The sequence below is a fragment of the Pteropus alecto genome, unplaced genomic scaffold (genome assembly GCF_000325575.1).
Source record: "Pteropus alecto unplaced genomic scaffold, ASM32557v1 scaffold50, whole genome shotgun sequence".
Lineage (NCBI taxonomy): Eukaryota > Metazoa > Chordata > Mammalia > Chiroptera > Pteropodidae > Pteropus > Pteropus alecto.
In genome coordinates this window covers 7,474,089-7,498,894 of record NW_006431918.1, presented here as the reverse complement: position 1 = coordinate 7,498,894, position 24,806 = coordinate 7,474,089, and the positions used below count along the sequence as shown (strand labels likewise).

Genomic DNA, 24,806 nt, shown 5'->3' with positions numbered 1-24,806 from the left:
GGGGTTGGGGGGTGGGAGTAGGCTACTGGCATCTAGTGGGTAAAGCCCAGGAATGCTGCTAAACATCATACAATAAAAAATTATCTCTCCAAAATGTCAATATTGCTGAGGGTGAGAAACTCTGCTATAGGGTAAGAAAAAAGAGCATGGCTGCTTGAAGTTTTCAAAAGTACCCTTTTGGACTGCTGTAAAATGCTGTTGATCAACATGAGGACTATAATACACAAGAGAAAGAAATAAAAAACCCACAAGTTGTCTTATAAAACTCTGAACAACTTTTTTTTTTTCAGTACATGCTTACAAGTAAATAAGATGAAGCAAAAAGGTCTCAGTGTCATAGAAAAACTAACAGAAAGCAATGTATAAGCCATGCTAAAATCCTATAGTGACTTTAAAAAAAAATCCTATGCAATGTTGTCAAAATATAGTTTTCTAAAGTATCTTCTGAATAAATACTAACATGATAGAATTTATTCCCAAAACAAAGATTAGACAGGGATTTTTTTTTTTTTTTTTTTGCCCTTTAATTTTATTGCTGGTGGAGCAGCATAAAGATAATGAAAACATACTGTAAAACTTCTGGAGAGAATTATGAAAGAAAAGAATCAGATTTACATAGTTAAATGTATATATCAATTCTTTCTGAATGGGTTCATAATAAAAAAATGTTTTTTAAACCAAAGAGTTAGTATACAGGAAGACACTGTTCTCTGAAATGCTAACAAGGAAGAAGGTTCACATTAAAACATGTTTATTTAGATATCATGCTCTCCAAAATGAACACTGTTAATATGCTTCTGGTTCCAATTTCTCTACTCAGTGACTTAGTGCTACTGCCGCTTTTAAAACTTTTGTTTTAATTTGACGTGGTTTTACTGGGCCATTAAATAAAAATATCATGTTTTTTCACTTGTTGAGTACTAAAATATTAAAGTCATAGCAACACAGTGCACATTTTAAACATTTTTGCATCGTTCCTCTTCAGCTTTTAGCGTGCTAGTTTTGCTAACAAAAGTATAATGTCTCAAAGTAAAGCTAGAAACTGGGTGCAGATCAACTATTTTCACATAACAAAGCAACAACTCTTACCTGTGGCTAAAGATGAGCTCAAAATGTGCCCGTAATACCATTTGTTATGGCTGTGATCCTAGTCTCATACAATTTATTTAGGCACACAATTGCGAACTCCCCCACAAATCTTCCTAGTGGTACAACACAGAGGAGGAGGGGAGAAACAGAGTCATAATGCATGTAAACAAGACTCAGCATCTGAGGGCTTCCCTTTAGGGCCTGTTCTGATTGGCAGATGTGCTATGACCAGTCTGCACAGCTGGAATGCAGCCATGCAGGAAGAGAATGGCTCATAGCACTCCTTCATTCTCAGTTAAAAACGGAAATTTTATAGTCATTTTTAACTTTCTGTTCTAAAAAAATGCAAATGCCTCCCCACAGTACTTCTCTGTCAAGCTCGTAATTAAAATCCAAGAAAATAAGTTGACGATCTGTTGAAGGACATTTTAAACATAAATGTGCACATACAGTGTATATCACATGTTACTCCCAAGTTCCATGTATTTGATAATTTGAAGGTACAGGTCAATTTTCCATTAAATATCCCCCATCCCTCACCTCCTGACAATAGAAAACAAATTAAACACAGGTTCTTGGTGTGATCTTTTTTCTCAAAGTATACAAATAATTTGATTTCACATTTTGCCCTTAGCCATCTTTTAGCTTGAAAAATATGTAGTGTATGTTTTGTATTTGTGTGTCTACACGTTTTTATACACAATTTTAAGCAAAGTAATTTCCATGACAGTCAAGAAAATTGTGCAACTGTCAAGGAATACATTAGTGGTAATGCTAAATTTCTGGCAAAATAATAAGTGGTTATTATGGTGGTCCAAAAGCCAAAACTGAACAAAACAAAGCACTAAGGGCAGATTCAAGATCTGGATCTTGCCAATAGTAATAAAATATTTGGATGAAATCTCCTTAAGAAAAATAAGAACAAGTCTATAGCTAACATGGAAATTTATCTTGACTGTATACAGCACTATAAGGATATGGATTTTATTTCAAATCAAATACTCTTTGCTACATCCCCTCAAATTTTTTTCAGTTTCTAATTTTTAAATAATTAGACGAGAATATACTTGCAAAGGCTTCTTGAACTTTTACATACTTAGAAATCATACAAAGAAATTACTAGGCCAAAGTCTTACCATTTCTACCAAAAACAAATAAAAAAAGATTTTAAAAATAAGAAGGCCTTCATTCTAAAATTTAGTTGTCAAATGCTGCACATTTACTGTAGGTAATGTACTAACTCCAGGGGCCCACCAAACTGAGCATAATGATTTAGGTCGCTCAAAAACCAGCACTACACTCTCAATGTGAAGGTCAGCATGGCTGGATGGCTATGTAAAAGTCTGCTGGTTTTGCAGGTATATGTCACACACACACCATGAGAGCACTTGCATTCCCTATCCCTGCTCATCCATGCCTCCTGGTTAATAAAGCTAATTGAAGAAATGGAAGAATATCTTGCAAGCAGAGCAAAGGCAGAAAATAAGGCAGAACAGGCACAAATGGTGTTGTTAATGGCTGTATGTGTATAAACGTCGTGGGGAGCTGTAAAAAAGGCAGTGGGGGAACCCATGGCACATCAAGAGGACTGAGAATCACAAGAGTGGTAGGAAGCTATATTGGGTCAGTGACTCTGTGAGAACTCCAGATTACCCAGATTTTCATGCCATGACAATTTCTGGTTCTAAGCAATCTGGACATGCATAATTCTGATGTTTATGTGTGTAGGTGGTATACCACTTATATAGAAATGGGCCCCTATTCTGTCACGGACAGCTTTCTGGGACTGGCTGGATAGAGTCTACTGATGTATAACCATTCAGGGTGATTCTGAATCTAATAATATGACAAACACTTTGAAATAAAGATGACAAAAATGCAAATGTCATCTTTTGCTTTGATTAAAACTAAGAAGAGTTGCCAACTCAGAACTTATTAGAATCTATTGTCAGACATGGAAACTTTAAGGATTTGACTTTGATCACTTCACTGAAGAGAAAATCAAACCCCACTGGGTAGGAACTTACACTGCTAACTCAAGTTCGAAATGAAAGGCCCTAAATCGTTCTTTGAAATTAGCAGGAAGATTCAGTCTACGTGAATGAATGAAGGAATGAATATACACAGACACACTCGCAAGCGAGTAGGAAGTGGTATAAAGGAACGTCTTATACCTCATATTGGAGGACTTTCTTTAGAATGAGTATAGTGAAGGGATTCTGTTTATCATACTCCCAAGCATTACTTTCAAATTCCAGCTTGGGCATAAATATAGTATGTTGTTATTTTTTTTAATGGATCAATTCTACATGAATGTTTTAGTATTAACTAAAGGATCCACACATTCTGAAAATTCTTTACAACAATATCATTACCTCTTTATTTATGAAAAGCAGAATAAATAAAACAATGAATTCATCCAACAGAAGACAGAAGAGATTCAGGGTTCATGAATCTTTGATGACTCGCTAAAACAAACAAACAAACAAAAAAACTCACTGATACAAACAGTATGATGGTTATTAGAGAGAAGGGGACATGGAGGAAAGATGAAGAGGGTAAAAGGGGTCAAACGTATGGTGACAGAAGACTGAACTTTGGGTGATAAGCACACAATGCAATATAGAGATGATGTATTATAATATTGTATACTTGAAACTTAATATAATACTACTAACCAATATTGCCCCAATAATTTTATTTTTAAAAGATAACAAAACTGGTTCCGTTCAAATGGAACATGGATGGAAGTTTACATATCTGAGATCAGAGTTTCAGAGGTTTTTCTAAAATCTTTAAATGGTTCTTATATTTGGGCAGAGAAAATTGTAAATCTATGTCTACTTGAAAAGAAGCCAGTGTTCATACTATAATACTACTGACTTTTAAGACTACCGCGGTGAGACTAGTATATTGCTCTTTTAAATGGCAGGTTTTCAATAAATATATATTTGTTGCTCTTGAACTTAAGAAAGTTACTATTTCTTGGTTTAAAACATCAATAGAATATTACTCGGCCATTAAAAAAAATGAAATCCTACCATTTGCAATGACATGGATGGACCTAGAAGTTATTATGCTGAATGAAATAAGACAGAGAAAGATAAATACCATATGATTTCACTTATATGCAGAATCTAAAGAACAAAAAGAACAAACTAATCAAAAACAGACTCTCAAATATAGTGGACAATTTGGTGATGGACAGAGGTGAGGTGGAGTTGGGGGGCTGGGAGAATGGGGTGAAGGGTTATAAGAAGTACAAATCAGTAGTCGATGTATGGGCACGGGGACGGGGAGCACGGCAGAGGGAATGTAGTTAGCATTAATATATTGGCTAGGAGGAAAACCAGAGGAGAGAAGGAGCAATTAGGGGGATAATTTTATAAACTATATAAATGTCTAACCAATCTACTATATTCTCGGAACTAATTAAAATAAATTAATTTAAAAAAATAAATTAAAGACAATCTCTTTGAGTTATCATGGTAGGAAAGAAATGAGGCACATTAAAGAAAAGTTTATATGACCTCTGCCCACACTTCCGTGGGTGAGCGGAAAAGACTGGTCTAAAGCACTCTCAGTACTGACACCTTTCATTAATTCTAATTATAAAGTGCATAAACTCATTAAAATGCAGCACCCTAATCACATAGGGAGGCAAATATTAGAGATGGAAGCAAAGTTTTTCAATACAGGAGTTATGCTTCAACAAAGGAGCAAACTATCTGTCGAATCTGTTTTTTCCTTCCCATGCCCACTATCTATACCTCAATTTTAGGTTCTGATCAGCACTTGTCTTGACTGGGTTTTCTGATTCCATTCTCTTCCCCTCTGATTCAGCCATGCTGCTGGCCAGATAAAGCCATGCCTCAGACAAATTACAAATCACAACGTGCCATAGATCCTGAGAAGATTACATGAGGTAATGACAATGACATCCTTAGCACCTTGCCTGTGCACAGTAAGCACTCAATAAATGTCAGCTTCCATCATGTCATTAAAAGGCCAGCTATTAACCAGTTGTAGCGACTAGGACTGCACTGTAGTGATCGCACAATTTACTTAACCTCTCTAAACCTGTTCTCTCATCTACACAATGGAGAATATTACACAGAGTTTTTTGTGAGGATACATGAATTAAAGGGTATTAAAAAGCTTAGCTCAGTATCTAGAATATAAATTCTGTGACTACTACGCTTACTATCTTTAATGCCTGGTTCAAGAATCACCTTCTCCATGAAACTGTCCCTGACTCTTCTCTCTCTTCATCATCCTTATATTAGTTTCCTACTGCTGCTGTAACAAATTACCACAAACTTAGTGGCTTAAAACAATAAAAATTTATTACTTTGCAATTCTCAAGAGAAGTCAAAATAGGTCTCACTAAGCTAAAATCAAGGCATTTGATGACCTACATTTCTTCTGAAGGCTCCAGGGGAGAATGTTTACTCCCTTTTCCAACTCACAGTCACTTCTACTCCTTGCCTTATGGCTCCTTCCTCCAACAATGTAGCATCACGAAATCTCTGACTTTGACCTCCTCCTTCTGCATTCCTCTTACACTTTAAAGGACCCTTATAATTACATTGGGTTCCCAGGATAATCAAAAAAACCTGTTTATGGCAAACTCAGTTGATTTAACCACCTTAATTCCCCACCATCAAGCAATATAACATGGTCACAGGTTCCAAGGGTGAGGATTGGAACACCTTTAGGGGAGAAGTGTTACTCTGCCTGCCACAGCCTATCTCAATTCTCATGCTATCTATACCACTCGCTTGACACTTCACACATAATCGTGTGTATTACTATTTAAGGTTTTCAGCATGTGTCTGTCCCTTTATCCCATCAGTATGTCTGATAAAGGCAGAACTCGGTCTTGGATTCCGCTTCACAGTCAGCCCTCTGAAGATAATGATGACATCCAACACTCTCCCCCCTCCCTTGCCCTGTAATTTCTAGGCTGTAACTGGTTCACTGATATATCTGATATTGCTGAAAAATGTGTCTTCCTGAGAATTCCCATACATGTTTTACTTTTTTTGTTAATGTAGTAGTAATTTAAGAGTCACCTTTGCCCTAAAACAATCCACATTTGGTCTATTCTGTCTCAAAGCAGCTCTCACCAAACCAAACCACACTTAGGAGAAAAAAGCCATAGCACATTTAACTGCAAGAAGAATCGGCGATTTGGTGACGCGCCTCTATTTTTTTTATGTATGCCGAAACCCGGGAACAAACCAGCTACTTCTTTTTAATATTATTCTTCAAAATAGTTCACCTTAATCATTTGATTGTTGAGTTCAACTGATTATTGAATCAGGCTTTTTATGATTTGGATTTTTTTACGTTAGTAGTTTCAGAAATGAAAAACCAGAGCCACCATCTGCACTGCCTTGTTTCAGTCCAAGGTGAATGTGGCAGACTTTAAGAAGATGGATATTTCATCAATGCCATAGGGTCCTGGGAAGCAAGGTGGTGAGGGGTACAGAAATGGAAGCAGGCTCAGAAGCAAGATGCCATCAACCCTCATTACTGAAGCTCCCTAATGATTCTCTTATGTTAATAATTACTTTCAAACCTCTTTTTGTTACAAAATCTCACTTTGGTCAGGATGTGAAACTTGCAATTTAAGAAAAAATAAAAAGGCCTTTTAGCTAAATACATAGCTTATTCTCTCAACTGCCAAATTAAAAATATTAGGCCCATATTCAAAATATTAGGCCATTCCTAAGGGTTTTTCTAAATGAGTCTTAAATTTTACCTGCAATAAAATGTGCTACAAGAAAGGCAACCTGAGAAAGTGACCCAATAATAGTGATTGCTTTCAGTGTTTCCCAAATTATAATAACCTCTTGGATAGTTATGGAGCATATTAATATCGTAAAGGCTCTGAAAATTTTTACAATTAAAAAAATTTAACTTCGTTTCATGGGGCATTTCCCAAACTAATTTGAGGATGGACCATCTCTTACAAAATCAGACTTGACATCCAGTACGTCAGCATGAACAATGTTATTACTCCCCTGGGAAATCAAGGTCCCCTATACAGAGCCTGGTGTTTGTCATCTCCATGTCAACACCATGCCAGAAATGCAAGTGGCACTTCCCTAATGAACTAAACTTCAACTGGTGCAGGATTAGTTCAGGATCCAAACTCAAAAGGGAGTGAGAAGTCATGACAAATGAATCTCCCTTCCAATACAATCAAGTAAAACCCTGATCTTTTAAGATTATATTAAATGTGTCATTTTAAGATCATATTAAACATATCTTTCCTTCAAATCCATAACTTAAATTTCATTTTGCATTATTTATGTTAATTTGTGCACTCCAGAATTAAAAGGCTCTACAAACAAGGTGAGCACTTAATGCCTCCAAGTATCTACTACTGAGACATACCCATAATGGGAAATCAATAAACACTTTAGTATGACAACTTACACAGAGGTTAAGATAGGAACTTTAGGCCATACAGGCTTTGTTTTGAGTTCTTGCTTCGCTATTTATTACCTGAATGACCTTAGCAAGACATTTAACCTCTGTAAGCCTCAGTAAAGGGGGATAATACCTATCTCATAAAATCGAAAAAACATTAAATGAAGAAATGCATATAAAGGATAGTAAGGGTGCTGAAGATAAGTGCTCAATAAATACTATTATGATAATATCAGGGATACAGAATATTCATAGAGTTTATAATACTGTGAGTAGAATTACCTAAAAAATTACCCTTTGTCCAACATGGAGTTTTAAAGTCTGTTAAGACATTTTGTCTTGCATTATTACTGGTCACGAAGACAGAAATATACTCATAAATAATTTCTACACCTTCCCTTATCCACTGGCTCCAGCCTTTTGAACCAAGGACTACTAAGAAAAATTTTCCCATTGCAGCTTCTGACAGAAGTGATAAATAAGCCCTAAAAGCAAGCAGTAGAAGGAAGAAAGAGAACTAAAAAGCAGACAGAAGCAATTCCTTCAGGATGAAAAACTGCCAAGCAAGGATCACCATCCCTCCCACTCCATGAAGCCCATTCCTTAAAGCCTTTTCCCATCCCTATTCACCCTGTGGGTATTAAGCCCTCACAGTCATGTTTTGAGACTCAAGAAGTCTAAATAAAATGAATTTCCTGAGTAGGATGGATGAGTGATATGAAGAAAGAAATTAAGTAAATTAAATAGATTGTATCTATTTATGAAAGTACTGAAATCTGCCTCCATATTTTAGGGATAGTATGAATTTCTTTCACAAGAATCCAGAAAAACAAAGATTTAAATCATAATTTCCGGTGCTGAAGAATAGATAACATATCTAACAACAGGTTGCTTTCTCAGCTGTTAAAAATAAAGATGTATAAATAAAGATGATTTTCCTTTTTCCTTAAAGAACAAAAAGCCCATTCTTTCTATTTCTACTTCTTTTATTTCCGATTAATTCACAGATCTCATAACAAAGTTTTACCTTGTACAGCTGACTCTTCGAAATGAGCAAATATAAGAAACCACTATATCCAAGAGACTCCACCATCTGCAGGAAGCAGGAAATGAAGGGAAAACCACATTATTCCAAATACTTGGGCACCTCATTCTGATGTAAGAACACTTGGCTGTGCAAGCCTTTCCTACACCGATGAGGATTTTTATAATGAGTCTTCAAACTCAGATTTTTATCCACGGTGGGGTACTTTATGTCTCTAATATATAGAGTGATGGGAAAAATTGCTTTCTTTTAATCAAGAAGAGGTAAGGCCACATCCAGGCCTTGCCACATCACCTAATTCAGGGTTAGAGAATGTATTCTCTGTACAATGCATTTGCTTCTTGGAAATTCAAGCCCACCTATCCTCTTCCTCTTCACTTTATTAACAAACTTCTATCCAAACAATCACCTTCAAAAGGCTGCTGAAATACAAACGAGAATGCTCAACTGTCTCATTCTATTCTTCAACTGTGTAGAATGCTTCCAAAGTAGGTGCTCAGTTCTGATTTTTCACAATTCTAAAGATACACAGGACCTTTGAGTGAAAGGAGATCTGAGACATATTCCTGCTTTGAAGCCTTATTTGATTTCTCACAGGGAGAAATAATGCTCCCTGCATATCCCCCTGCCCTCTCTCTCACACACACACATGCGCGCGCACACACGCACACACACACACATAGTGCCTAGCACCTGTCGGCACATCACATTTTGATTCACGTTATAATTCTTTTTTTTCTATGTCTTATTGCTTCAACTATTACAAGTTCCTTCAAGACGGGCCTTTATTATCTGGTAAAGCCTGGCAGAGCACCCTACACACATCATAAGTACCTGTCATTGTCTATACTAGTATGAATCCTCGCCAACACCTCTGCAAATTGGTAATCTGCTCAACTAAAAAGCCTTTGTGTTGTTTTTGCTTCTTTTGGGGGCAGCAGGGGTGGGGAGGTGGGGAGCAGTTGTTATAGAGAAAAAGATTGAGCATTACCATGCAAGGCTTCAATTAATTTTGATTTGGAATGAAAGCATTTTGAAGTGCTATTTTGTAGTTGCAAAATTAGTGAAAACATTATATGCATGTAATGAAACATGCACTAAGGTAGGGGTGAGGGGAAAAGGGGAACGACGACAATGCAGTTACCACAAAGCAGCACAACGGATTCACTTCTGTAGCTCCCAGGTCATAGAAAACAGCTGAGATGAATTCAAAACTTGGCTATCAGCATAACAACAACAATAATAATGACAGCTATTATTCCTTGAGTGTTTATTCTGTTAGAGGCATTCTTAATACATTCCCATTTAGTCTTCACAGAATTCCCATGATGCAAGTCTTTTCCATTTTATAGATACGAAAGCAGTCTCAGAGAATCTAGTTAAATAAAATGAGAATATGCATTTTCAAGCTTGGACATGAAGAATCCCCAAGTCCCTGCTCTTTCCACTACATCAGGAGGATGGAAGTCCCACTCATTTGATGAACTATAGGGCAAATGAACAGGATTATTGCTTATCACAAACCACACTTATATTTCAGTATCAGACAGTGTGTCGAGACTGAATCCAGGGCCTCAAATTCTTTCCAATTCTTTCTGTGGTTTTCTTCAGCTCCACAACATATACAAACACCCTCTCATAAATTCCTAAGAATACATGAGAGTTTGACTTGGGCATCTTATTACAAGATATCTGAGCTGGGAGAATAGCTCCCATTCACTACCTAGCGCTATCAATAATCTTATGCTGCTAACATTAACTTTATGGGCTCAAGAGAGTATTGATACAGGTACATAGGGACAAGGACGACTCCTTATAAAATTAACAGACTGTAAGGTAAGTCTGAATTTTGTGGGACTATTATTTGTTGTTAATTCCTGTACTCTTAGAGTGAAATTTTTTTAAAAAGAATAAAGTGCCTGAGAGAATTATTACATTTTTACAGGACATCAATCTGGGTGTTGCTGATTTTCTTTTCAAATACAATTAGCCATCTTTTATTGCAATGCAAGATCCACTCTTAACAATGATAGTTAAAACACACAAAAACTTTGGGTGATGAGGAGAAAGAACTGTAAGATATGTTAGCCACATACCAGAAATTGGCTCTGGGGCACCTGATATGTCATTCATGCAAACCAGACTTTCAGCTGTCTTGGGTCTGCCTGTCATTTCTACCTAAGATTTCCACATGCCTCCATACCCAGACTCATTAACACATTTTGAAATATGTCTGTTTGCATCGTTCATGGATTAACCCATGCACCACAGGCAATTAAAAAATAAGTCTTAGCAAAAGCGTGATCATTTAGTCAGGGGACGCTTCCAGCAATACAGAGATGAAATACAGGACTTATTCTACTTTATCAGAAACCAAAGTAAGGTATGGTGCTTTCTTTCCACATAGCAAATGGACGAAACACCTGCAGTTTGCTCAGGTTTGAATTTCTCTGATCTATCCAGCTCTGGCCCAGAAAAAAAAGAATCAAAGGTAATGCTAACTGTCATTGAGGAATACAGTTGTAATGTAACAAAACCTACTTTCAACAAACTTACAATCTATGTTGAGACACCAGAGCAAACAATTTCTAACATATACTACAAGTATAAAAAGTGTGAAAGAACCTTAACATTTTTGATCAGTGTCTCATGAGAACTGTAAGAATCTGCAAAATCTTTAACAAAAATATTTGCACAAATTACCAGGTCTTTCTCAAATAACAAGTCCATCAAAATCCACGTACTTCCTATGCCTATCTTTATCGCATTAGTTAACTGCATTTTCAACTTTAACTACAGTTTTATCAGTCACTTGAACTGGTGTGCTTGCCTTGCACCAGGAATAAAAATTCCTGCATCAGCTGGCACGCAAATTACTTGGACTTACAGGTTGCTAGTGAATAATCAAATGGTGAATGTTAAATAAATGAATGTCCAAGAGATATAGAAATATAGGATTATAAGGGAAGATTTAGTTTTGGCTAAGAAATCTTCAAAGCCATCCCAGGGTAGAGAGCATTTGATTTGAGCATAACTTCAGGCTGACAAATCTGAGAAGTAAATATAGGATGAAGGGCATCTTAAGTTTATAACCATATACTATACAAAAGTGTGAAGGTGCAAAGAACTGAGGGAATGTGTTGAGTAATCCAATTGTAGTTAGAACTCAGAATATAAGAAAAATATATTGGGAGATGATATTACAAAATGAACTCAGGATCATTTGGGGCAATTTGTGAATGTTATGCCTTAGTAGCACTTGTACTTTTCTGTAAGCAATAACGGGTAGCTTGGTGGAGGGGGTGGAGGGAAAATGAAAGCAGAGAGACCACTAACAATAGTATATACCGGAATTTTAAAAAAGCTTGACGTAAGAAAAGATTAAGGAAATGAAGTGAGAGGGTTGAACAGAAACAGGATTAGGAATGGACAGTGACATGGTACATGGTACAGACTACCATTAACTGATGTCAAGAACAAAGCAAGATGAGGAAGCAAGATGAGAGAATGGGGTGGGAATATATTACAATTAGGATATATTAAGCTTGCGGCTACCAAGTGAAAAATCACATGGAAATGTTTACTTGAGTCATTCAAGATGGCTGAATAAGTAGTTACATTTATCTCCCCTCCTTCTAAATGTAAAATAACAATAAAATAAAAATCTAAACAGAACCATAACAACCCTAACCCCCACCTACCCAAAACGCAGAGTTTGCTTTCCTCCTCCCTTACAGAAAAGCCCACCTATTGGTATGCTCCATTAATACACCCACTGATACAGTCAGTTATATCATCAGAGGGAGACATTTTTGGAGGAAAAACCCACATCGGTCAATTTAGTCTTTTGCTTATAAACATGTACCTACAACCAATGATAAACAAACATCTAAGGAAAATCAACAGCATAAAAGAGAAAGACCAAAATGTACAACCAGTTCTGGATCAAAGAGTAAGAGAATTTAGGTACTAGAAAAGAATATTTAAGATATTCTCACTGATATCCTTATAAATGAAAACAACCGTTACATCTATAAGAGAGGTCTGCCATGAAAAAGGAGCAACTTGAGAACAAAAAAACAGTTCTTGGAAATTAAATATATGATTTTTTATACAAAAGATTAAGCAGATAGGCTGAAAAATAAACACAGCTGAAAACTGAGTTTGTAATCTAAAAGATAAGTTGACAGAATTTTAAAGAACATAAAAGGACGAATGATATAAAAACTAAAAGAGCAAGAGAGATAGACTCAGGAGGTCCACATCCCTCATAAATTTAGCATTTCAGGAGAAGAGAATAGAGATGAAAAGGGGACGAGCTGCTCAAACAAATGACAGATGAAATGATATGAATAAGAAATAATCTGCCTTAAGAACTTAGTATATAAATGCCCAGAAGGAGATTTATTTTAGAAATATACTCTAAAAATCTGTTAGAAGACAATCTCTCAAGAAGAGGGATGGACAAAGGAGAAACGAAAAGGAAAGTTGTTACGGATCTGTCCACTCTGCGGTAATATCAATAGAGAGGGGTTGCTGGCAGAGACCTGATAAGCCCAAGAGAACTGCTGGAAAAAGAAAACAGAAAATCAAGAGAAAATGAAACAGAGATCATGGGAATAAGGGAAAATGCCTATGAAAGTTGTGTTCGCTAGTAATTCAATAGGTAGAAGATTCTGCAATATGAGGCTTATCTTATAAATCACTCTCACCACTGACCAGATATTACCAAAGCATGAGGAATATGACTTCTATATACTCAACTTTAAGAAGTCGCTAAGAATTCACAATGAAATACCATTTGACATTCACTCGAAAGACTATAATCAAAAAGGCAGATAATAACAAGTAAGGGAAAGTATGTGGAGAAAATAGAACCCTCGTACACTACTGGTGGAAATGTAAAATGATGCTGCCATTTTGGAAAACAATCCAACAGTTCCTCAAAAGGTTAAATATAAAAAGATGCCATATGACCCAGAAATTCCATTTGAGAAATTACACACACCCAAGATAAATAATATATCCCTACACAAAAACGTGTACACAAATGTTCATAACAGCATTATTCATAATAGCCAAAAAGTAGAAGCAACACAAAAATTTGTCAACTGCTTAATGAATAAACAGAATGTGGTATGGTCATACAATGGAATATTACTCAGCAATGAAAAGGTATGGGGTACTGATACATGCTACCCATGGGTGAACCATAAAAACGTTATGCAAGTGAAAAAACAAAAAAAAACAACAAAAAAAACAGTAACAAAGAGACCACATATTGAACAATTCCATTTTGTGTGGAATGTCCACAATAGGCAAATCTATAGAAAGATATAAAGTAGATTAGTACTTGCCTGGGGCTGGGGAAGGATGAGGGGTGGGGGTTAAAAGGTTCAGGGTTTCTTCTTAGGGTGATGAAAATGGTCCAAAATTGATTATGCTGATGGTTGCACAACTCTGTGAATACACAAAAATCCACTGAATTGCATACTTTAAATGGGTGAACTGTGTGATATGTAAATTATATCTAATAAAGCTTTTACCAAAAAAAGTTGCTAAGAATCATAGCCCTGATTAACTGAGTGAATGGCTGAGGTTTTCATTTTTATATTTATGTAAGTATAAGACTACATTAATTAGAACTCTGAAATAAATATATTTAATTTGGTACTGATATTCAAATTTTAAAAGTTCAGATTTCCAATTAACATTCTAGAAGTGGATCTCTGGTTAAGAAAAATATTTATGAATTTCACATATTAGCTTGGCCAACCAGATCTATGCCAAAATGAAAAGTAATGGTAATAAAAAATCAGAGCTGTATTTACTGACTTTCATTTTGTGTGCCATGTGTGTCAACTATGACCCTCGCAGCCCTGCAATTATTCCCTCTTTAAAAGATGGAAACTGAAGTTCCCAGAGGGTAAGTAACCTGACCAGGGACACAACACCAGCAAAGGGCAGATATGAGACTGGAACGCAGCTCGGTCTAACTTCAGTCCCATTCTCAAGGTGGCTTTTCACAACAGTACATTCCTGGTGTGTCTTTTAAAATCAATACTGAAAGAAAGTAAAAACATCACATTTCTATTAACGAGTCAGAGTTTTGCTTGTTAAGAGGAAAAACTGCAATGGAATAGAAAGGAGAAGATGTATTTAGAAGGATAGGTTTTATATAATTTTATATGGTTCTTCATACCTTTGGGTGACAGCTGATTGGGAAATTAATGAGAATATTCTAAGACATAAAGCCATTGGTATGAGGGCTTCAATTAAAAAAACGGAGTTACATTTAACTAAGGATGTAAAATACTCAATCTCTAAATATGATACATGAGAAATTAAAAAAAAAAAAGATACAATCTTTCAAAAAAAGCTGTAAGAAAGTCTCCCAGGTATAGATAAGAAGCTGAACAGAGATTTGGCATTGATAGTACAACTAACTAAGCTGTGGGAATCAAGGGGGAAAACAGCGTAAACAGAAGAAATGTCCCAGTAATTCCAGGTTTACAAACACAGTGATAATTTCAAAGGAGTAATTCTGACTATTAGATAAACGGTATAAAGATTTAGAGATGACAGAATATCTCCAAAATTCTCTTCCATTTCCCCAGAACATTGTAAAGAGGAAAGATTTCTCACTGGTTATCTCTCATTTTTTATGATGCTAATCAACTAAGAGGAAATAAAGCTGCAATCAAGAATTTATATACTTCATAAGTAATCGGTGTCCAAATTTTTATAGGAAAAATCATTTAATATCTAAGTTGAGAGTGTACTCTGTGATGATCAAATAAAAAGCACAATAAAAAGCAAATAAGAATGTAAGCTTTTATACTATAAAAGGGAAAAAGAAATAGGAAAAAGAAATGTCTCTTGCTTTCTATTTCCCTCCATAAATACCATTAAGATGTGGGAGTCAAACTGTATAAGCTGATGTCATAGATCTTCAAGATAAACACAGAAGTAAAGCCACCCTCTGGTAAGGATGTCAGACAACATGAAGTTCTTAACTCATGTTTTAGGTGTTCATGTTATGTTGCCTACTGGCAGAAATTAAGTCATATGAAGATATGTATTGCACTGCTCTTTACAACAGCAAAATCCAAATGGTCAATAATAGAGGAATGATAAATTTTGACTCATTTATAATTTTTATGAACTATATAGTTATTATCATATTTAACATATTATTGAGTGTCAGGCACTTACCCAAGTGCTCTACTTGGCCTTCAGAAGAGCTCTATGAATACATTCTCTTATTACTGGTTCCATTCTACTGATGAGAAAAGAAAGTTCAGTTACTTTGCTAAACTCACGGAGCTAGAAAGCGATGGCACTAGGATTCCACACCAGTTAGCTCCAGAGCCCAAACTGCTTAGCACAAGACATTTTTTGTATGTAGCTGCTTCGTATGTTACTTTTTTGAATGTGATACTAGATTCTACTTTATAATTTTTCTTTTAAAGATTTTTGTTTCAATATTCACAAGCAAAATTAATCTCTGGTTTTCTTTTAGGAGAAATATATTATCCTTGTTTCAATATTGTTATTTTCCCTTCATAAAAAGGAATTTGGAAACTTTCCTTCATTTTCTATGTTCTGAGACAGTTTAACACCGGGATGGTTTGTTTCTTAAAGGCACGGCAGAATATCCTTATAAACCAAGAGAGGGAAGGGAGAATAGCTCTTTAACAACTCTATTTCATCTATAATAAATGTTCTTTCAGATTTTTTATGTCTTCTGGGGTCACCTCTGGTCACATATTTTCCATTTCATTTAAAAGAATTTTAGCAGCTTTTTTGAGGTATAATTTACATGCCATAAAATTCACCCGTTTGCAATGTACAATTCAATAATTTTTAGTAAATTTACAGAGTTGTGTAATCATCATCACCATCATTTTAGAACATTACCATCACCCTAAAAAGATCCCTTATGCCTGTGTGGAATCAATCCCGGCTACTATCTCCAGCATCTCCACTGTTCTAATAGTACAACTTCGTACCCTTAATGCATATGAATAGATGCATTCATTTAATATGGATTAAATAAAATAGTAGGGTCAAATCTTTAATATATTGCATATAACGTGACTACATTATATCAAAAATTATTTACTTCTAAGAAATTAATGTGGTGCTATGCACAAGTGGTATAATTTTCTTATAGCTCATTAAAGCTACCTGGTACTTATGGAAAAAACAAACAGTTTTCTGTGCTCTCATTTTCCTGTGTTCAGTACTGACATTACCATAAACATGTATTCTTAATAGCTCCATTGGCAGCAAGCAATAGGAAGCAAATACTAAAATATGATCACAATAACCATCCTGCCTCCAGACATAACAGAAATTACCATTTTTCTTTACTTCATGTCAACCATATTTTCTTTATATAAGATAGTTTTAAAAGATTTTCTTTTTCTTAATTTCTTTTTAAAATATTCTAATGAAAGCCTGGAAAAAGTCTAGCTATTTCTGAACTGGACAAAGTGTTTTACTGATAATATTTGGGAATTTAGTGCTGAGGATTAAGCCCAGCTGACTAGAAGTCCAGCCAATATATTTTTAATTAGAGTTGAAGAGAAATTCCCTTTATTAGGAAGCATTAGTGTCATTTGATTTTTGATCCTTGCTTCAAAGTTCTCCCCATACAATGGGGACCATTAAGTAAAAGAATAAATTTAATTTAACAAGAAAATATTTTTACATGTTTAAACACGCATATTCCATTCAGCAGCATAATTAGATCTAACATTTGAAAAAATTGCTTTGAGCATCAAAATTTTCTTCCAATGATAAAGGTCAACAAAAAAAACAGACTTGGAAAAGTGGAAAGGGCATTGACTTTGGAACTGCAAACGTGGGTTCAAATCCCTCTTTCCTCTTCCTCCCCCTCCTCCCTGCCCAGCAGCCCCCTTGCAAACAAAATAAAACAAAATAAAATGCAAATAAAAGACTTCAGTGGAAACATACTCCAAGATTTTCTTAAAGTGAATTTATACCAATACATTTTTTTTCATTCAGGAACTAAAGTTACTAAATTAAGTTGCTTCTTTGTCAATTTAATATCCTTGTTGGCCATCTGTTACTTTCCTGTCATCTTTTCCTCAAAGACATAAAGTGAGCCTCAGAAATATCTAAGAACGTATTACAAGACCGTTTACAAGACTGTTTTGAGTTTTAAACAGATGCGTACTTACATGAAAGCCTAACTATAAAGCACTTAAGGGTATGTAAGTCTTGTGTTGACAAGTATGAAGTCACAATAAAGGAATCCAAAACACACACACACACACACACACACACACACACACACACACACACACTCAAAGTCTGCATATACTCTCTGTTCTAGGTATATACTCATTGTGTCCATAAAACTTACAACTATTTCCTTAGTTAAATAAAAGAAAAGGAATTTTACTTAGCTCTTCTAGTTTCATACCTAAGAATTGTTTTCAAATGTTTCTCTGAAAAAAATTATTAGAAAGTATCAGGTCATCAATAATAAATAGGACTTTTAACTGGAGGGAAATCATAAGTGTAAGAGTCTACACAGAATAAGGATGACAAAATAAAAAAGCCGTACTAAATCTATACCATTTTAAATATGTACTATTGCAGGTCTCTCCTTCCAAAAAAGGTCAGTTTAAAGATCTGAAAACCTATTACTAACATAAATCTGAAATCAATACCTTTAAGGGTTTATCAGAAAACTTTAAATCTTTGCAAACTTGTTGTAAAAAATAGATTTGGAAACATTTTCAGAAACAGAAAAAGAGAAATCAAGTCTGTCCTTTTATTCTGATGACTTCCATTACTCTCCAGCCCTAATCACCTTCCTCTTTAACCCAGGAATTAATTAAGGATCTCTTTGTTTTAGCTAAATCTTAGAATCTGGAGAAGCATGAATCTGCATAAGAAATAACAATGAAATATCTTCCTATTTTTCTCATTCCCCATTTTCAGTTAGTCCCCCAAATTAGTGCAGTATTGTTTGTTTAAAACGTTTTCTCCTAATCGTCCTATCAGAGTGGCTAAAGTGGAGGGGGTAGAAAGATAAGTAACCAGTATGAACGAGAAGGCGGGAAGAGGGATGTTTTCAATCTCTATATATTGGTACTACTTTTGTGGAGGATTATTTGGCAACAGAGATCAGACTTTAAAACACTAGTTCTTTTCTTTAGTAACTCCATGTTGGAGCAATTTATGACAAAGCAATTACACGAGTACACAAGAAGAATGATAAAGAATATCTATATTCTTTAGCATCTTCTACAGCATGCTCTGTAATAGCAAAAAATAAAAACTAAGCATCCATCAACATGGACATGATTTTAAGGTTATGCTACACTTCTGTACTATGTACTTTTATGCAGCTGTTCTAAAGAAAAGATCAGGTTGGTATACACTGGCATGGGAGGACTCTTGGAGTAGAAAAATTTAACTTGCATATAGAATACTTCTACTTTTTCTGTGATATACATATATATGTATACACACATAAATATCTGTATCTAGACCCCAAGCAAATATATAGTATTGGGAGAGAGGGAAAGACAGGGAGTGGTCTGGAATGATGCCCAAAAAAACAACACAGTAGGTGCTAGAACTCCAGTGCATGAGGGAAGAAACTTCTATTTTTCTTCACACATTTCTCTGTTTAAATTTTTTTTAATAACTGCAAAGAAAAAACAACTATAAACTACACCTAGCAAACAACAGCAGAAGAGGGAACCAGGCCTATTAATATTTTAATAATAACTATTAGCTCTAGTTTTTTTTCCATCTGCCTGCCTGGCAGAAAGAGCGTTCTGCTCTGGTCATATGCACACTAGACCTAACACAAAGTCTCCCATGATGATTTTATGAACTAAACAGAAAACTGTGGCTGAGAAAAACAGCAGATTGGTTAGATCAATTGCCAGCTGAAAATCAGTCAACAAAGACTGCTGACTGATGGATGCATTCCAGCCTCAAGCTTCAGTGGCTCTCCAGCCTGAGTTCTTGGTGTTCAGATCCTCACTCTGAAGGATTCCGGGAAGAAGGGCCTGAGTGGGAGGGGGGCAGTGAAAGCAAGGCAAGCCACAGACCTCTACATGATCCAGATGAGCCTCCCCAATATCCACTGCCTTTTTACCATAACCTGCCTTCAAGATTAAATAAATGATCTTTCATCCGACTTCAGATATTACTTCCATGGTCTTCCCTGGCCTTGCTATCACCAATAACCGCACCCTCTCCATGATCTCAATTTTAAGCATCTCACCTTCCCAGCACATTTATTATCTTTCTTGTACTCCTGATAGCAAGAATACCAATTCCAAATCATTTTCAACCCCATTAGGATTCATAATCCACAGATTTTTGCCTTGCTTTACTCCCTAGAGCCCCCTTATTCCTTGTTTCTCTCCTTTCCAGCTTAAATTCATGATTATTATTATAATTGTTCCCTTGCCCCCTCCCACTTCATCATACCCACTTCAGAAAATCTTAAGCTGGTTATAGCCAACCCTCTGCCCTCTCTATGCCTCCACCCAGGCTGCCGAATACTGCTTATAAACACACAACCAAGTGTCCAATTCAAGTGGACACTTTCTGTTGCCCAGCAGACACAGTTATTTCTCTAGTCCATTCATCTCCCACACATACACGACTAGTTCACTTCTTCTTAAGTTCTCAACACTTTCCTTTCCATCCCCACTCTCGGTCAATGATTTCTATTTCTCTGAAGAAATGGAAAATCAGCAGAGAATTTCTACCACTACATCTGCTACCAACTGGCATCTGTGTCCACATACTTGCTTTTGCTCCTGTTGTAAGAAAGACCTGTGTGTGCTCCAATCTCAACGTCCTCACTCCCCAACTAATGAGTTAGGTTTAGTCCCCTTCTGCCTGCTCAAGGGTACCACTGCAGCAATTCTCCGGCTTTCTCTCCTGTATCAATTTCTCCCTCCTTACTGGATAATTCCATCAGCACACAAACATGATGTAATTTCTCCCAGCTTAAAACAAGAACAAAAGAACCCTGCACCACCCAGATCTTCTGCCAGCTATTTCTCAACTTCCCTTAACAGCAAAACTACTTTGAAAAACTGCCTATATTTGCTGTCTCCAATTACTCCCCTCTTTCTCTTGAATCCACTCCATGATGTTAAATCCAATGGTCATTTCTTCATTTTCTGCAGCATTTGGCAACCAATCATTTTTTAATCGCTTTTGCTTCCTTGAAACACTTTCTCTACTTGGCCTCCAGAATAGTCCTATCAGTTCCCTGCCTACCTCACTGCTTACTCTCTCAATCTCTCATTGGTTCTTGTTTACCTCATCTCAGCTTTGGTATGGTCAATCCTTAAAACTCATAGTGGGCTTTGTTTATACTCACACTCTAGGTGACCTTATCTCATCTTGAGGCTTTAAATACTACGGCATGCTAGTGACATCCTAATCTTGCCCTTCAGTTTGTGGCAATCTCCTGATTCCAGGTTCACATATTCAGCTGCCTACTAGACATCTCCAGTTAGACATCTATCAAGCATCTTAAATTTAACGTGGCTATAAATGAATTTCTCATCAACCCCCCTCCAAAAGAAAAAAAAAAAATCCTCCTCCTTGTACAGTGTGCCACATCTCAGCAAATGGTAATTCCATACTTCCAGTGGCTTGAGCCAAAAACCTTAGAGTCTTACTGATTCCACTCTCTCTCTCATACCCACATCTAACCTATCAGCAAATCCTACTGGCTCTACCTTCAAAATACAACCAGAATCTGTCACTTCTCATCATTTGACTTCACAGCCCCGGTCCAAAGCCGCTATCACCTCCTGCCAAAATTACTGCAATAGTTTTCTGACCTTTTACCCTTGACCATTCTCAATCCAGTAGCCAGTGTGATCCATTTAAAACTTTAAGTCAGACCAAAATCTTCCCATTCTACTAAGAATAAAAATCAAAGCCATTATAATTACCTACAAGGAGCTACATGGTCTGGCTCCCGTTCCTTGTCTAAGTTCATTTCATTTCACTGGAGCCTCTTATTCACTCTGCTCTAGCTTCAGTGTTTCTCAAATGTCCCAAACAATCCCTGCCTCAGGGCTTTGTACTGCTATTCTCCGTGCTCCAACCCCTCTTCCCTCAGTTAATCATCTGGCTCACTGCCTCTCTCTCTTCGAATACCCACTCAGATGTCACCTCAGTGATGCCTTCCCTGACTACCCTTCAAAAGTTATGCGCCACCCGAGCACCCCTATCCTGTTTTATTTTTCTCCAAAGCACATGTCATGATCTACCCTGAAACTATGATACAAGCTCCATGAGGACAGGGCTTTTTCTATGTTGTCACTCCTCTATTCTAGGACAGTGCCTTGCATGGGCACTGAATAAATGAATTATGTCTTCTGAACTTGGGAGGCTGCACAGAGGGAAAGATTACTAGACAATAAATCTGGAGATCTAGATTTGAATCTAATTACTAGACTAGGAAGTAGAAGCAACTCCCAGCTTTGCTAGTACACAGTATAATAAAACTAGTTAAGACGTTTAACCTCCAAGGTCCTCAGTTTCCTCATCTATAAAATGGGAATGAAAACATGCTTCCCTCACAGAGCTACTGTGTGGATGAAAATGTTATCAAGCTTCCGTAACTAATCACATTAAACTATTAGAATCAACTTCACATTTCTAGACAAAGTTTATTCTCCTTGTAAACCAAAAGACGACTTGAATTATAACAGATTTTAAACTGTCCTTTTCTCTAGAGTTGTAATTGTCTATATTATTAATTATTCACATTAGTATCCTATAAACTCTATCTTTTGGGCATTGTGGCTAAAACTATTTTTGCTTTCTACTGAGACCCTATCCCTTGAAACTAAGGGGAGGCAAGATTTGATATCTTGAGATCTTTGGTACTTTTATTTGGCTCTGGAATTGTCCTTCCTATAGGCCTTCCTGTAGCCCATAACCAAACAAAGCTGAGAAAGGCTCTCATGGAGGCAACTAGGCTGTCAACCCCTGGAAGGCAGGCAGCCCCATGATTCATGCTCCTCTATAGATCCTGCTCCACATTTAGCACAATACCTTATACACGATAAAGACCTAATAAGATCTGCCCCAGGTTGGTTCACTTGCTGATTTAGGGAGGCAAAGAACAAATTATAACAGGGAGATTGAAGTTTTTTTTGAAAGAGAGAAAGCAGAAAATATGGTTAGTCAACCGAGTGGCTTATTTCTCCTTTTTTATTTTTATTGTCAGTCCTGTAACCATTCTAGAGGTCGAGAACTTGAGCAACCACTCTGCACAGCCCTTTTGTGATCCAAGCTCAGGGATGTGCCCCAGGTTGGTTCACCATTGATCAAGGGGGGATTAAATGGAAGCAACTAGGACAGGTCCCTGGGCGAAGGGAGGTCTGTGAGTCTGGTGTCACCCCACACCAGGGTCACTGTGCACTGAGTGGGCCCTGCTCCTTCCAGTGCCCACACCCCACCTACCCTCTTCCCACTGCCCGTTCTCCAGCAGCAGGCAGGAACCCCAGACACCCTGTTCTTCCTACACAGCAGGGGGCGCCCCAGACCCTAGCTCCTCCCCCTGGATCTTACAGCTGCACCTCTGAAGTCTGATCCCTTCAGTGTCTGGCCAGGGTAAAGACCAAAGGAGAGGAAGGAGCGAAGCAAAGGAATTCATCTAGGAGAAGCTGGTCCTGATCCCCTTCTCTGGCTGCTCCCCAGCTGGCCTTGCCCTGGAAGCCTGAGTCCAGGGAGCAGAAAGTGCCAATTCTGAGGAGACATGGGCCCTGCTGGTTGTGCCTTCCTGCTGTGCCTTGTGCTGGGGATCTCAGGTGAGCCCCTGAGGAGACTCCTAGGCATGGGTAGGGGCTCCAGCCCAGGAAAGGCAGCACAGGGCATGGGGTGTAGGCCTCCCACAGCAACAGGGATTCATCATGGGTATCTCCCACCTTCCCCCTTTTCTCTCCTTAGGCACAGATGAAGAGGAACGAGAGAATCTCTTAAAGTCAAGTAAGGCACCCCAGCCAGAGGCAGCATGCCTGGTGGACCGAGGAGAGAGGACTCAAGTTTGAGAAATGAGCAGGGAGCGGTGGGGGCAGAGGGGCAGGATTCTGGGGTGGGTCTCCCATGCTTTTCTCCTCTTTATTGGCAGTCTGTGGGCGGCCTGCAGTCTCATCCAGCATTGCCTCAGGCAGGGAGGCCAACGTGGGGCAGTGGCCCTGGCAGGTCAGCATCCGCCAGGGTCTGTTCCACATCTGTGCAGCCACCCTCATTTCGGCACAGTGGGTGTTGACAATGGCAAGCTGCTTCCGGTGAGTGCTGGCCTTCCTTTAGGAAGACTCATTAGGGAACTCTGGTGACTAGAACTCCTGAGCTAAGGGCAGAAAGGAGTTTATCTTGCTCTACCTGAATGTGTCCTACCCTAGCTCTCATTCAACGCAACTACACTTAGACTTCCGGCTTCTTATTAGACAATCATCTTGTTTGAAATGAGTACCTAAAAACAGTCACACACCCCTACTCCCACCCCACTTAAGTACTCTACCTGAGGAGACATTTCCCAGGGAGGGCCGCTCCCTTTACAGCATGCCCACATCTTCACAACACTCTGATGTACAGCCCCAAGCCCTCTTTACTCTTCCTAGGTGACCTCATCCATTCCCATGGTTTAAAATGTTATATATTTACTGATAACACCCATATTTACATCACTGGTCCCAAATTCTAGTTCTGATTCATTTCCACTTCGATATCTCACTGGTATCTCAAACGTAACGTGATCAAAACTGAACTACAATTTCACCACCACCAAATATCTCCAAATCTATTTCTTTCTCTTTCTCTGTCTTCCCCATCTCATTCAACAATATAACCAGCTGCTCAAGCTAGAAATATGAAGCCTCACTTTCCCTCACATTCCATATTTACCACATACATTAATTCTGTCAGTTCTACTTCCAAAATATACTTTCACTCTAGCATAGTTGTCCCAGACCACTGCAATAGTATAACAGGTTTTATTGCCTTTGTACACACAACAAAGAGATTTTTAAAAAGTCAGAGGTGAGATTATGCCACTTCCTCCTTCGACAACTCCAGTAGCTGCCCAGGCACTGAGAATAAAACCCAGGTGCCTCCCTGTGGCCTACAAGCCATAAACTGCCAGATCTGCTCATTTCCTCAACTTCATCCCATTCTATTCCAGGTTTATTTCAAT

General features: G+C 37.4%; 1 protein-coding gene across 2 annotated transcripts in view; it reads right to left on the bottom strand.

Moving 5' to 3' along the window:
• SH3D19 (SH3 domain containing 19) overlaps positions 1-24,806 on the bottom strand; it is a 133,426-nt gene that overhangs the window by 77,448 nt on the left and 31,172 nt on the right. The window contains exon 1 of one of the 2 annotated variants that reach the window (XM_015585142.2): positions 15,791-15,807. The exons of the other annotated variant lie outside the window; for it this stretch is intronic. The gene's annotated coding sequence lies outside the window, so the exon portion shown is untranslated. Of the gene's footprint in view, positions 1-15,790; positions 15,808-24,806 lie in introns of those variants that run through there. 2 annotated transcript variants of the gene reach the window in all.